Source organism: Malania oleifera, chromosome 2, assembly GCF_029873635.1.
Source record: "Malania oleifera isolate guangnan ecotype guangnan chromosome 2, ASM2987363v1, whole genome shotgun sequence".
Lineage (NCBI taxonomy): Eukaryota > Viridiplantae > Streptophyta > Magnoliopsida > Santalales > Ximeniaceae > Malania > Malania oleifera.
In genome coordinates, this window is record NC_080418.1 from 148,874,904 (window position 1) to 148,887,615 (window position 12,712).

Genomic DNA, 12,712 nt, shown 5'->3' on the forward strand with positions numbered 1-12,712 from the left:
TTTGTGAACTCACATTAGCACATTGAGAGTATTTTTTACACTTCCAAGTTTTTTAGCACTTTTTTATTGAACATGTAAATCAATGTAGGTACAGAGATAGTCGGCATGCAGGAGTATATTGAGACCACTGGTGAAATAATGGGTCAAGTGGGGCAGTCAGACTATATAATAGATGCTTGACAGTGCCTGCACGAACACGACATGTCAAAGTTATCAGTGCACAACTCGTGCCACGGGGTAAATAGACATATTATGATATTTCAAAGCTGGTCATTGTTCTAAATATTCATATACATGATTTAAAAATTAAAATGAGCAAAGTCACAGGGTTAAGTACCGTGTGGAGGGATCGTATAGTGTATGGGTCAGTACCCTACCCTAACCTCAGGAACTCTCGCTTGTAACAATGTTGAATTATATTTGTATATCTCCTATGGTGCAGTAATATGAATGTGGAATTGTGCAACTGTTTTAACTGGAATAAACTCATGTAATCACGTGCTGTTGTAATATCTTCCACCTTACTGAGAAGTGTCTCACCCTAATCTTACAACCTTTGTTTCAAGTCCTTCAGGGTATCGATCCTAGTCTTCAAGTGAGACTTTGGAGCTTATAATCTGATTGATAGGAGTAAGTTTTTGTACTAGTACTGGGTTGTTGGTCTGGTTAGTTTCTTTTGGGGATGTAATACAGTTTATGTTTTAAGTATGAATCCTATGTATTAAAGATACAGTTAGAACTCTGGTATATGTTTAATAGAATCCCTATGGATGTTTTTGTTTTCCACAACATTTGAATTACAGTCATGTATGAGATACACATGCATGTCCTTATTTAGGGTGGGTTGTTTATGCATGTTTATCAGGTACAGGTATTCAGTATGTGTGGTAGCAATCTAGGTCTGTATAAAGGGGCGGGTCGTTACAATTATTGTTCTTTTCCATGTAATATGTTGGGGGGTATAATAAATAAAAAGAAAATGTATAACTGATTGCTTCTAAAGCACACACAGTTAACTTATTCTATTGCTTGTCTGTTCCTATTTTTTATCTTGCCTACTTTCCCTTTATGTTGTTAAAATTAAGGATAAATGTGATCTTTTAGGGTTATTGACATTAAGAAGATCATTCCTGCATAGGGTGTTGGACTATGAAGACGAATTCTTTGCATTACTGATGTTGGTTCTTAAAACTCATAGCTTATGAACTACATGTTTTCATCTTTCAAACCCTTGACAGTTATTACTTCATTAAAAAATTCTTAACCCCACCACCCCTGGTGGTAATTTAAAAAACCATGAACTTTGTTTGCTATTATTGGAATAGTTGTTTGTATTGAACGCCAACTGCATGGCTCATGCAGTATATTGTGAACTGCATGCTGATAGTGGATTTAGATTGTTGTATGGTTGAAATGATTTATTTGCTGAAAACAATCAGGTTTCAAGTACAAGTTTTATGGAAAAATATTCAATTTATAGACGACAAGCCGCCGAAATTTTGTTAAAATTTTTCCAAAATAAAACCATGTACAAAGATAATTATGATAGAATGAATGTTAAAATATTTTTGAAATGATGAGTGAAAGTTAAACGAATATTAAACTTCATCCTTTAGGTAAATAGCATTGCAGATTACTATCCATAATGCATCGAATGACTAAATCTTTTTTGCGAACTCATCAATAATTCATCCGATCTACGTTTCCTATAACCGCACTTAAATTATTATACTTCTCTCGAGTTTTTTTTTTTTTTTTCTAGTTTTTTTCTTTCGCATTAGTGTTCGATTACTTTGCTATCAAATCATTAATACTTATGGTATGTATACATATATGTTCAAAAATTGTATACTATTTTTTTTATAATTCTTAATTTGTAGGGTTCGTAGCCATCACAACATCAACACGAAGTCATGCACTACAGTCAAATGCAGCTTTTGATTATTTTTTTATTTTATTTTTTTGTTATTTGAACAGATGAAATTTTTTGTATTTTATATATATATAAGTACTTTATTTTCTTGGTTTGGGTCTCTACACACACACACACACACACATATATATATATATATAAGTACTTCTCTATAAATGGTTTCAAATAATCCCTAGGTATTGGACATAAATGGGTATATAGTGCAATTTTTATAATTACATACATGAAAAAATGATTACATAGTAAAAAAAATAACAAATAAAATGTTATTAGATTGTGCACAAGTATCATTATTCTTAAAGAGTAGATTTGTTTTCATTGGTGCATTTGAAAGGGAGGGTTTATAAGGGGCTAAAGGTCTAAAAAACACAAGCAACACAAAATTATGCAACAAGTCTCACAAATGAGGTGTTAAACATACTAGATAAAAGTAAAATATATAAGCTCATTAGAGGTTCCTGAAAGACTTATCAATCGAGGTGGGAGAGATAAAACTAAAATATATTGGTTAGTATGCACATTGGTTTCCTTTCTTGAACTCATGTTGTATTATGTAGGACTAACAATTAAAAAAAGTGCCTACTGCAAAAGCAAAAAAAACTAAAAGTGTATAGTTGACAAGATAATATTTCACTCTACTATTTTGCAACAATTGCAAAGCCTTGATGCCAAAATATTCAAATCTAGAACTATACACATTCATATTTTCTTCAACCCGTTGTGCCTACTAGTGGCCCTCATAGGAGCCTCCCACAATAAAATACCCCCACACCCCTCCTACCACTACCCCTACCCCCAAAATCCCCTTTCCCTTTCTAAAATTGGGATCAATCCTCTCTAAGGGGAGTATAACCCTAGACCTTCCCCAAAGAGGGTTGGGAAGCAAACCATCGAGCCGCATGAATAAGATAGTAACTTCTCAAATGCATCAATTAAACTCAAGACTTTTAAAAAATAATTATTGATAATAATTAAAATAGGAATGCACTAGGAATACAAATAACATTGTTTTTATCCTAATGCTTTTTATTATAGGAGTTTAGGAGCTAATCAACTTGTTGTGATCTTAAAAAAAATAAAAAATAAAATAAAATAAATTAATAATCAATCAATTAATTAAAATTTATTAAATTAATTAATTAGATAAACAAATAAAAAGGAATAGTAAAAAAAAATAGTTGGAATAAATATATATATATATATATATTTATATATATATATATATATTAGTTTATTATAAGATATTATTATAAGTTAAAGTATACTATATATATTATTTGTTAAAGCTTCTTTAGAAAGCTTCTTCAGATTTTCAGAATTGCAGCACCTCTCTTCCATTTCTCTCCGCATCTTGTCGTCTCTCTTTGTTTCTTCTCCTTTCTCACCTTAATTTATCTGCGGATATTCGACCGATCGGGAAACGGAAGGTACTGTTGGGTTACTAACTCCACTACCAACATTTCTACTAAAGCGGATTTATCGTGGGAGCGGCGTAAGCACCATTCTTAGGATAAGACAACTTTTTCCTATTTTTTAAATTTTTCCTTAAATCTGCCGTTAAATCGACGATCAGACACCACCACGGGGTCCTAATTGCGATCGTCATTATTTTGGCTAAAGTAAATTTCCAATTTGGATTTTCTAGGCCCCACTCCAAAGTGAGAGTGAGATTTGGGAAATTAAGTAAATTGGTTATATTTGAGGGTATAATTATTTATTTAAAATTTATGGGTTTAAGAAATATTAAAATAGTATTTTATTTAGGGTTGATTTAACTTAACTAGGATTATTGAATCAGGGTTCGGGTGAGCGCCGCAGACATCTTTTTGGGATCCCTATTGGCGTAGTTCAAGAAACCGGATAAGGGGAAAATATATATATTAAATCATAATTTTTATGAATTTAATGGAAAATAAATTGTGTTATATATACGTGTATATGTTTCGGTATGAGTTTAAAATGCTAACCATTTAAATTATGCTTTTTCGAGCTTAGGGTTGTTTATTAGGTACGTATATGCGAAAATGAACTGATAAAAGTGAAATATATTTTCAGGATAATTATGTACGATGAGAAAGTTATATTTTGAGTATATGAATGTTAAATGTAGGTTGACTTATTTTACAAGAAATATATATGAATTTTACTACTAAATAGTGTGACATGAGTTAATAGAAATTCTATGTGGAAATATGTTATATGTATGAGATGCATGATATATAGGAAATGAATTGAGTATGAAAATGTTATATGAACTATGTTGCATGTGAGTGTTAATGCAACCATGTAAAACAGCTGAAAGATGCTGAGTAAAACAGTTGAAAGATGCTGGGTAAAATAGTTGAAAAATGTTGAGTAAAACAATTGAAAGATGTTGGGTAAAATAGCTGAAAGATGCTGGGTATGTAATGAAATGAAATGAAAATGGAAATGAATAAAACAAAAATGAAATGTGAAATGCGAATAATATAAAATGGGAAAGAATCACGTAAAGTGAAATGAAATGAAAAGTAAAAGATGAAAACATAAAAAGTTGAGAAATGCGGAATAATGACAAACAAAATAGTGTATTATGTTATTATCAGTATTTATGTTAGTAGAACATGTTACGTTTGGGTGAGGCAAACTTTTCGCCCGAGGGCTTGCTGAGAAAGGCGAGTGCCCTAGTTGTATCAAGTGTAGTAATAGGCTGCATAACGTGCTAAAGCAGAGTGAAACTACTTGTATAGGCGGGTAGATTTTTCTATTTTTGGGAGCCTTCGTCGGTAAACTTTTGTATGAACTGTGTGAGTACGAGATTAATCTATCACTCAAGGGCTTACTGAGTAAGGTGAGTGCCCTGGCATGTTCCAACTGTGATCATTGAGTTACCTAATGTATCACCTCTACCTTTAGGTAATTTCGTGGGTAAAATACCTTATATGTGTTTGAATAGGATTAAAAAATGATTTCAGAAATTATGTCAATGATTTGCAAATGATAAATAATATGCTATTTATAAACCTCACGTTGGTCACATACTGTTTTAATATATTATTTCTTCCCTTACTGAGATGTGTTTCACCTGAATGCAAATCTATCTTTTTCAAGACCTCCACGAGATCGAACTTAGAGAGCTCGAGCTGTTATAGCATTTTATAGAAAGAAAAAGGATATAATTTTGATAATATTTTGGGATGTAAATATTTTATGTTTTATGTTCTAAGTCTCTTGAGAAATGGATGGTTGCGAATACTGGAAGTGTAGGTTATGTTTTGGAGATATGTATATATGTGAATACATGTGGATGCATGGTTTATTATGGTGTATAGATAGGAGTAGAAAACTCTAGTATTATTTTTGTTGAAAGATTATATTTATGTTTTTCGATTCATAAGTGATATTAGGATGTCAGTTATGAGGTCAATGAATGGATTAGTAGCACTCCGGACCCACTTAGAGGGTCGGGGCATTACATAATTTGGTAAAATAAGGGGGGAAAAATCAAAGAGGTTGTTTGACCCAAACTTAAAATAGTTCAAGTCCTCACCTTGCTAACCCTAACATAAAATAAAAACTCATTTAATTCATTGATCATGTTAGAATTTGTGTATTCCCAAGAGAGGGGGGTGAATTGGAATTTTAAAATTTATCTCCTAGGTTAAATGAAATACTCGTATAATACAACCTAGGGTCTTTCAATGCAATTCCAAATACGCCAATAATATAATGTGTAGAAATTTAAATCAAGTGCATCATTCACACCATAAAATACATGTGCAGTAAATGTAAAGTGCATAAATATAAACAAGGCACATGATATATTATCGGGGTTCGGCCAATTGTGCCTACGTCCTCGCTTCTAATTCACAAGCACGAGGATTCCACTAAAGGCTCACTTAATGGGTGGAGCGGCACCGATTACAATTAGGTCAATTAACACATGACTGACCTCAACCTTTATGACTAGGTCAATTAGCGGGGCTAACCTCAACCTACACCTTACTAGGATGGTGCACCTAACTTTCCTAACCAGGTCTAAGCCAATCCGGGACTATTTCAAAGGGCTAGTCTTCCTCTTCAAGCCCGTGCCTGAAAATACAATAGTATGTTCACAATCAGCAAAATGGTACAGTGATTATGCTTTCATGTAAAGCAGATGTGTACCCAGTTACGCGCAATCACATACACCACCAATAAGATATAATAAGTAAGCTCAATGTGGTTTAATATATCAACTCTCAAATATATTTGCAATCGATGTAATCAGTGTGTGAGAGTGCAAACCAGTATAATCTTTGTATCACAAAATGTATTTAATATAAATGCTCAAACAAAGATATCAGCTAATCCTTATATATATATATATTTCAACTAGAAGATCTTCTCAATAGTATAAAGCTAAAGCACTGTATAAATTGGGTTTGCAAAAAGAATTTTAATCTTTGTATCCATGAAAAGATATAACTCAATGAATATTGCCACAAAGATTTTTTAACTCATAAACAAATATCTCTTCGAATATTTTTCAAGATAAAATACAATAAATATTTGAAAATGACTTTGAAAAGATTTTGCAACCAAAATAAAATACGAATTTCTAAAGATGTTGCAATGAAGGTGCAATCTCAAAAGATCTAACAAAGTCTTCTTAGGATAGACTTATTAACAAAGTTTTCTAAAACTACTTATGTAAAGACCCAAAATTTAAAATGATTAAAATAATTTATAAAAAATAATAGTAATAAATAAAATAACAAATAAATAAATAAAAGGAATGACGTGAAAAAAAGAAAAAAAATTTAATTAAAAAAATAAAAAAAATAAATAATAATAATAAATAAAATAATAATAATAATAAAATAAATGAATAAATAAATAATTAAATTAAATTAAAATTTTAAAAGATTAATTAATTAAAATAATTAAATATTTTATAATTAATTAAATTATATAATATAATATATTATGTTATGTATATACATAGGAAACTTCCTGAAGCAAAAAGCTTCAGGAAGAAACTTGCAGATTCACGTCCAACCACCTCCATTTCCGTCTCTCTTTTTCTCTCAATTTCTTGACGGATTTGCATTGAATCGGAAAACGGAAGGTGCCGTTGGATTTTTGGTTCCGTTGCCGACATTTCTATTAGAGCAGATTGGTCGTGGGAATGACTTAGGTACTGCTCATCGGGAAAGGTAATTTTTTCATATTTTCTCAATTTTGCTTTAAATCTACTGTTAAATTGGCGATTGGGTACCACCACGTGGTCCTAGTCGTCATCGTCGTCATTTTGACGTAGGTAATTTTCAATTGAGATTTTCTAGGCCCTACTCCAAAGGGAGAGTGGAATTTGAGAAATTTGGTAAATTAGTTAAATTTGCGGATATAACTGTTAATAAAAATAATGACCCTAGAAAATATTTAAATAGTATGTTATTTAAGAATAATTTAAATGGAATTAGGGTATTTGATTCAGGGCTCGGGTAAGCGCCGCGAGTGTAATTTTAGGCCCCGCAAACATAATTTAGAAAATTAAATGGGAGTATTAAATATTAGTTTAAATGTTAATTTGAGGTGTGTGCAGCCTAGGGAAGGTTAGATGAGTAGTATTTTCGAAAAATGAATGAATTAATTTGGAAAATTTGGTAATTTAACTATATTTAAGGGTATATTTATATATTTAAGAATTATGGCCCTAGAAAATATTTAAATAATATTTTATTCAGAAATAATTTATTGGAATTAGGAATTTAATTTCAGGGTTCGGGTGAACGCCACAAGCATCTTTCCGGAGTCCCTGTCGATGTAGTTCGAGAATTCAGGTAAGGGGAAAAATATATATTAAATCAAAATTTTTATGAATTAAATGAAAAATAAATTGTGTTATATGTACGTGTAAATTTTTCAGTATGGCATTAAGATGCCAACCATTTAAATTATATTTTTCTGAATTTAGGATTGGTTATTAGATATGTATATGTGAAATTGAACTGATGAAAGTGAAATGTTCTTTTTTTTCAGAATGATTATGTAAGAAATTAAAAGTATTTTTCTAGTATATAAATGTTAATTATGGGTTAGCTTATTTTCAGACAATGTATAAATTTTACTGCTAAATTGTGTGGCATGAGTGAATATGGATGTTGTATGGAAATATGTTATATGTATGAGAAGCATGATATACGGGGAATGAACTGAGTATGAAAATGTTAAATGAAATATGTTGTTTGTGCATGTTAATGCAATCATATAAACAGCTAAAATATGTTGGATAAAATAGCTAAAAGTGGCTGGGTAAATGTGTAACAGCTGAAATATGTTGGGTAAAACAATTAAAAGTGGTTGGGTAAATGTGTAACAGCTGAAAGTGGCTGGGTAAATGTGTAACAGCTGAAAGTGGCTGGGTAGATGTGTAACAGCTGAAAGTGGCTGAGTAAATGTATGACAGCTGAAAAATGTTGGGTAAAACAATTGAAAGATGCTGGGTATGAAATGAAAAGGGAAATGTGAACAATATAAAATGAGAAAGAGTCACTTAAAGTGAAATGCAATGCAATGTTAAGCCATGAATATGAACAGATGTGCATGATTGAATAATAATAGAAAGAATGATGTATTATGATATTAGAAGTATGTACGTACGTAGAACATGTTACGATTGGGCGAGGCGTACCTTTCGCCCAAGGGCTTGTTGAGTAAGGCGAGTGCACTAGTAGCTACATATGTGGCAATAGCCGCATAACGTACTAGGGCAGAGGGAACCTACTTGTATGGGCGGGTAGATTTCCCTATCTTTAGGGCCTTTGCTGATAAACTTTTGTATGAATTGTGTGAGTACGAGATCAATTTATCACTTGAGGGCTTACTGAGTAAGGTGAGTACCCTGGTATGCTTTAGTTTTGACCTTTGGGTTGCCTAAATATCATAGCAGATGGGTGCTACTTGTATGGGCGGGTAATCACCCCTATCCTCGGGTAATCTCGTGGGTTAAGCATTTACATGTGTTTGAATAGGATCAGAGAATGATTTCAAAAAATTGTGTTAGAGATTTTTAAATATTAAATATTATGTTGATTATAAACTCATGTTGGCCACACACTGTTTTAATATATTGTTTCTTCCCTTGCTGAGATGTGTCTCACCCGAATATGAACTAATCTTTTTTAGGACTTCCACGAGATCGAGCTTAGAGAGCTCGAGCTGTTATAGCACCTTTGAGGAAAAAGGGTATAATTTTGATGTTTTGGGAATGTAAATATTTTATGTATTATGTTTGAGTTTTCTGAGTGATAGATGGTTGTAAAACATATTGAAATTTGGGGATTATGTTTTGGATGTATGTATTTATGTGAATACAGGTGGATGTATGTTGTATGTTAGAACGTAGATGGATGTAGAATACTCTGGTGTGGTATTGGTTGAAAGATTTTAGTTTGTTTTCCGCTGCATAAATGATATTAGAATGTGTATTATTAGGTAAATGAATTGATTAGTAGCACTCCGAGCCCACTCAGGGGGTCGGGGCGTTACAACTTAGGTTTGGCTCTCTAGAAAAATTATATCAAGCAATCACAAACCAAATGAGAGCAAACCCTTTTAAAGCAAACAATCACTCAAAACAAACTTATGAAGGATTTAGGCAATAGTAGAAGGTAAGTATGAGTGAATGAGGCTTAGAAATGAGTATTATGGGATTTGGGAATTTAAAAGAAATTTTCTTAATCAAGATTGTTAGTCTCTTACTAATTATTCCAAATGAGGGGGTATTTATAGACGTTCCCTAAAATATAACCGTTAGGGATATGGTTGGAATAGTTAGAAAAGTTTTAATGATTTTTAATTACTTTAACCCAATTTTACTTAGTTAACCACGGTAAAAAAATAGGTCCAACCCGAGAGCACCGCTCAACCAGGACAAGTTCGGTCGACCTAAGTTCTTGGGGTTCGGTAGACCGACCCAAAAATGGACTGCCGGTTCGATCGACCGGACATGTATGTCCTAGGTGATTTTTCCAATTTTGCAAGGTTCGATCGACCAGGGTCATTTTGAACTATACTGGTCAGTCAACCAGACCGTTGGATTCCCACATATGGGAACTCGGTCTACCAGGTTGGTGCAATACAAAAAGTGTTCGGTCAATCAGGAAGTCAAAATGTTGACTTTTTAGGAGGTTCAATCGACCAGGGCCAAATGAACTACATAGTTCGGTTAACCGGGATGTGGTCAACTTGTTGACCTGGACCATGTTCGGTTGACTGGGGCCAAAATGAACTACATAGGTCGTTCGACCGGGCTGTGGTCAACTTGTTGACCCGAACCACGTTCGGTTGACCAAGGGCAAAATACACGTGAGGTGCCGATCGACCGAAGGTGCACATTTTGTGCATTTCGGTCCTGTTTCATCTAACAATCACCCTATTCAAGTGCTTAACACATACAAGTGAGTGCGTGAGTGTCCTAGGTTCATTTCTACGTCTTTTTGAAGACACCGAAAAAATTCGGCATCGAGTGATCTGTGGTCGACCAAAGGGTAATCCTTAAGGTCTTTTTAAGGTCATTTTCATTTTGAGCTTACCTATCGTATCATGCAAGTGATGCATGCAATTATTATAGTCAAATCCCTATTTACTATTACAGACTCTTTGCATGAATGAAATACATTACAACACATCTATTGGGTCTTCAACTTCAATCTCTTCTTTGTGCCATCATTATGATCTGCCAATTTAAACATGCACATGAACTAGATAGCCATTAAATGGCTGAGTATTTGTCATAATCAAAAGAGGGTATGACCCATAAGGTCAACAAATCAATCCATTTGGATATTAATAAAAGTTAGGTACCCACCTGCTCAGTAAACACTGTAAATAGATAACACACTTCAAATTTATATACATTATGATTACATGACAACAATGTAGAAGAGAAACTCATTCAATTGGTTGACAAAACCTATCTCGACATAAATAAAAGTTAGGTACCTACTTCAAGAGGAATAAAGCTACACATCAAGTTTTTTGTGATTAAGCTTTGCGACAATGTAGACAACAACAAGTCATTGCAGTATAGTGGTGAGAATTCATTGGTGACAACAACAATTTTCATTTTTCACTATCTTATTCATAATCTTTCAAGTCTCAAAATAATTACAAAAAAATAAAATTTGTTCACTCCATCTGCCAGACCAGACGGAATCCGCAACGTGCGAAGTATCGATTGGTCCACGTGGCACCTCCACCCGCTCCTTTGAAAACAAAACGTTGGCCGCTTTTGCTCACCAGCACCCTTACCCCGCACCACTACGGTGGCTTTTGCTTGGATCCCCATAAATCCAAAAAGAAACAAAGAGAAAAAAGAGAGACACAAACCAAACCAAACCAAACAAAACCAAACTAGACCAAACCAAAGTGGGCGCCTTTTTAACACACCCCTTCCCATTTTTGAGAGAGGTGAGATATACAAATCAGTCATGGAAAGCTGAAGAGATTGCGATATTTTCTATATTAGGGTGTTTTAGATTTTAGAACGCAGAGGGGAAGAGAAGAAATCTGAAAGATTCGCAATACAAAGGGGGTGAGTGGATTGTGGAATGGATGGATTTCTGGCTGGAGTTTCTCACGAACAGTTGGGGGAAGGAGTTCGGGGTGGGAGGATTCGATCCCTGGAAATGACAATGGTAAAATTTTAATGTTTGTATTTTTTGAGTTTTTTTCCTGGTTTGTTATTATTTTTTAAAAAATATATAAAATAATACCTTATTTGAGAAAATATTTCCCATAATGATGCTTACGTAATCTCGTTGTTTGGTCCAACAAGATTTGTTTAGCGAGATTTAAATGGTGAGAATAACCATTGAATGCCACGTGGTGGGCAAATCTCACTGGATCATCCAGCGAAATTTGCATGGAGGTTCCTCCGGCCGTTTGTCCCATGCATGCATTTATTTATGCATGCTGTGTATTTAATATGTCTATTAAATAAAGTCATTTTAGGGCCCCAAACACAAGACTTTATATATATATATATATATATATATATATATATATATATATATATATATTGTAAAGACCTCAAAATTATTATCATTTTTTTTTATATATAATAAACATTCCTACGCAGCGGAAACACAAAGCATATCACTATTACAACATAACTGTACAATACCAGAATCCAATATATACAGATCATATCCATATAAAATAAACCCCTCTATCCTCATCTTTCCCAAAAATACAAACTTGTCAAAAACTCACCCAAAACCCAGGGTGATCTAAATATCCTCTATCCGCGAGCCTGATCTGCTTGCCTAGCTGTCTTACCTGAAAAATGATTATGTAATGGGGTGAGTCGACGCTTAGTAAGTGAAAATATGCTATTACTAGTGTGTGGCAACTAAGTTAAGTATGCTTTTAAATTAATAATTGATATGTAATGCAATAAACAATCTGTAAATCATATCTTTCAAACATATCTTTCTTTCTCAATTTAAAGTACACTGTATCGTCTATATTTTCTACTTTTCATACTGATAATGTATCATACTATTCTCATCATATACTGTAAAAATGTAAGTATATATATATATAAAACTGTGCTTTTATCCTTGGGACTCTGTACGTCATGATTTGACCCCTCATGACAGGGTTGTGCGGCCCGTAGGCGGGACTCTATCTGGTCGGCCCTCCAGATAAGTCATTATACTCTACACTACCTCAGTCCGGCCAAACTGCATCCTCTCCTAAGCTCGGGACTGGCTACTACCTCGTCAAACCGGCTCCCTCAACCCAGTGTAC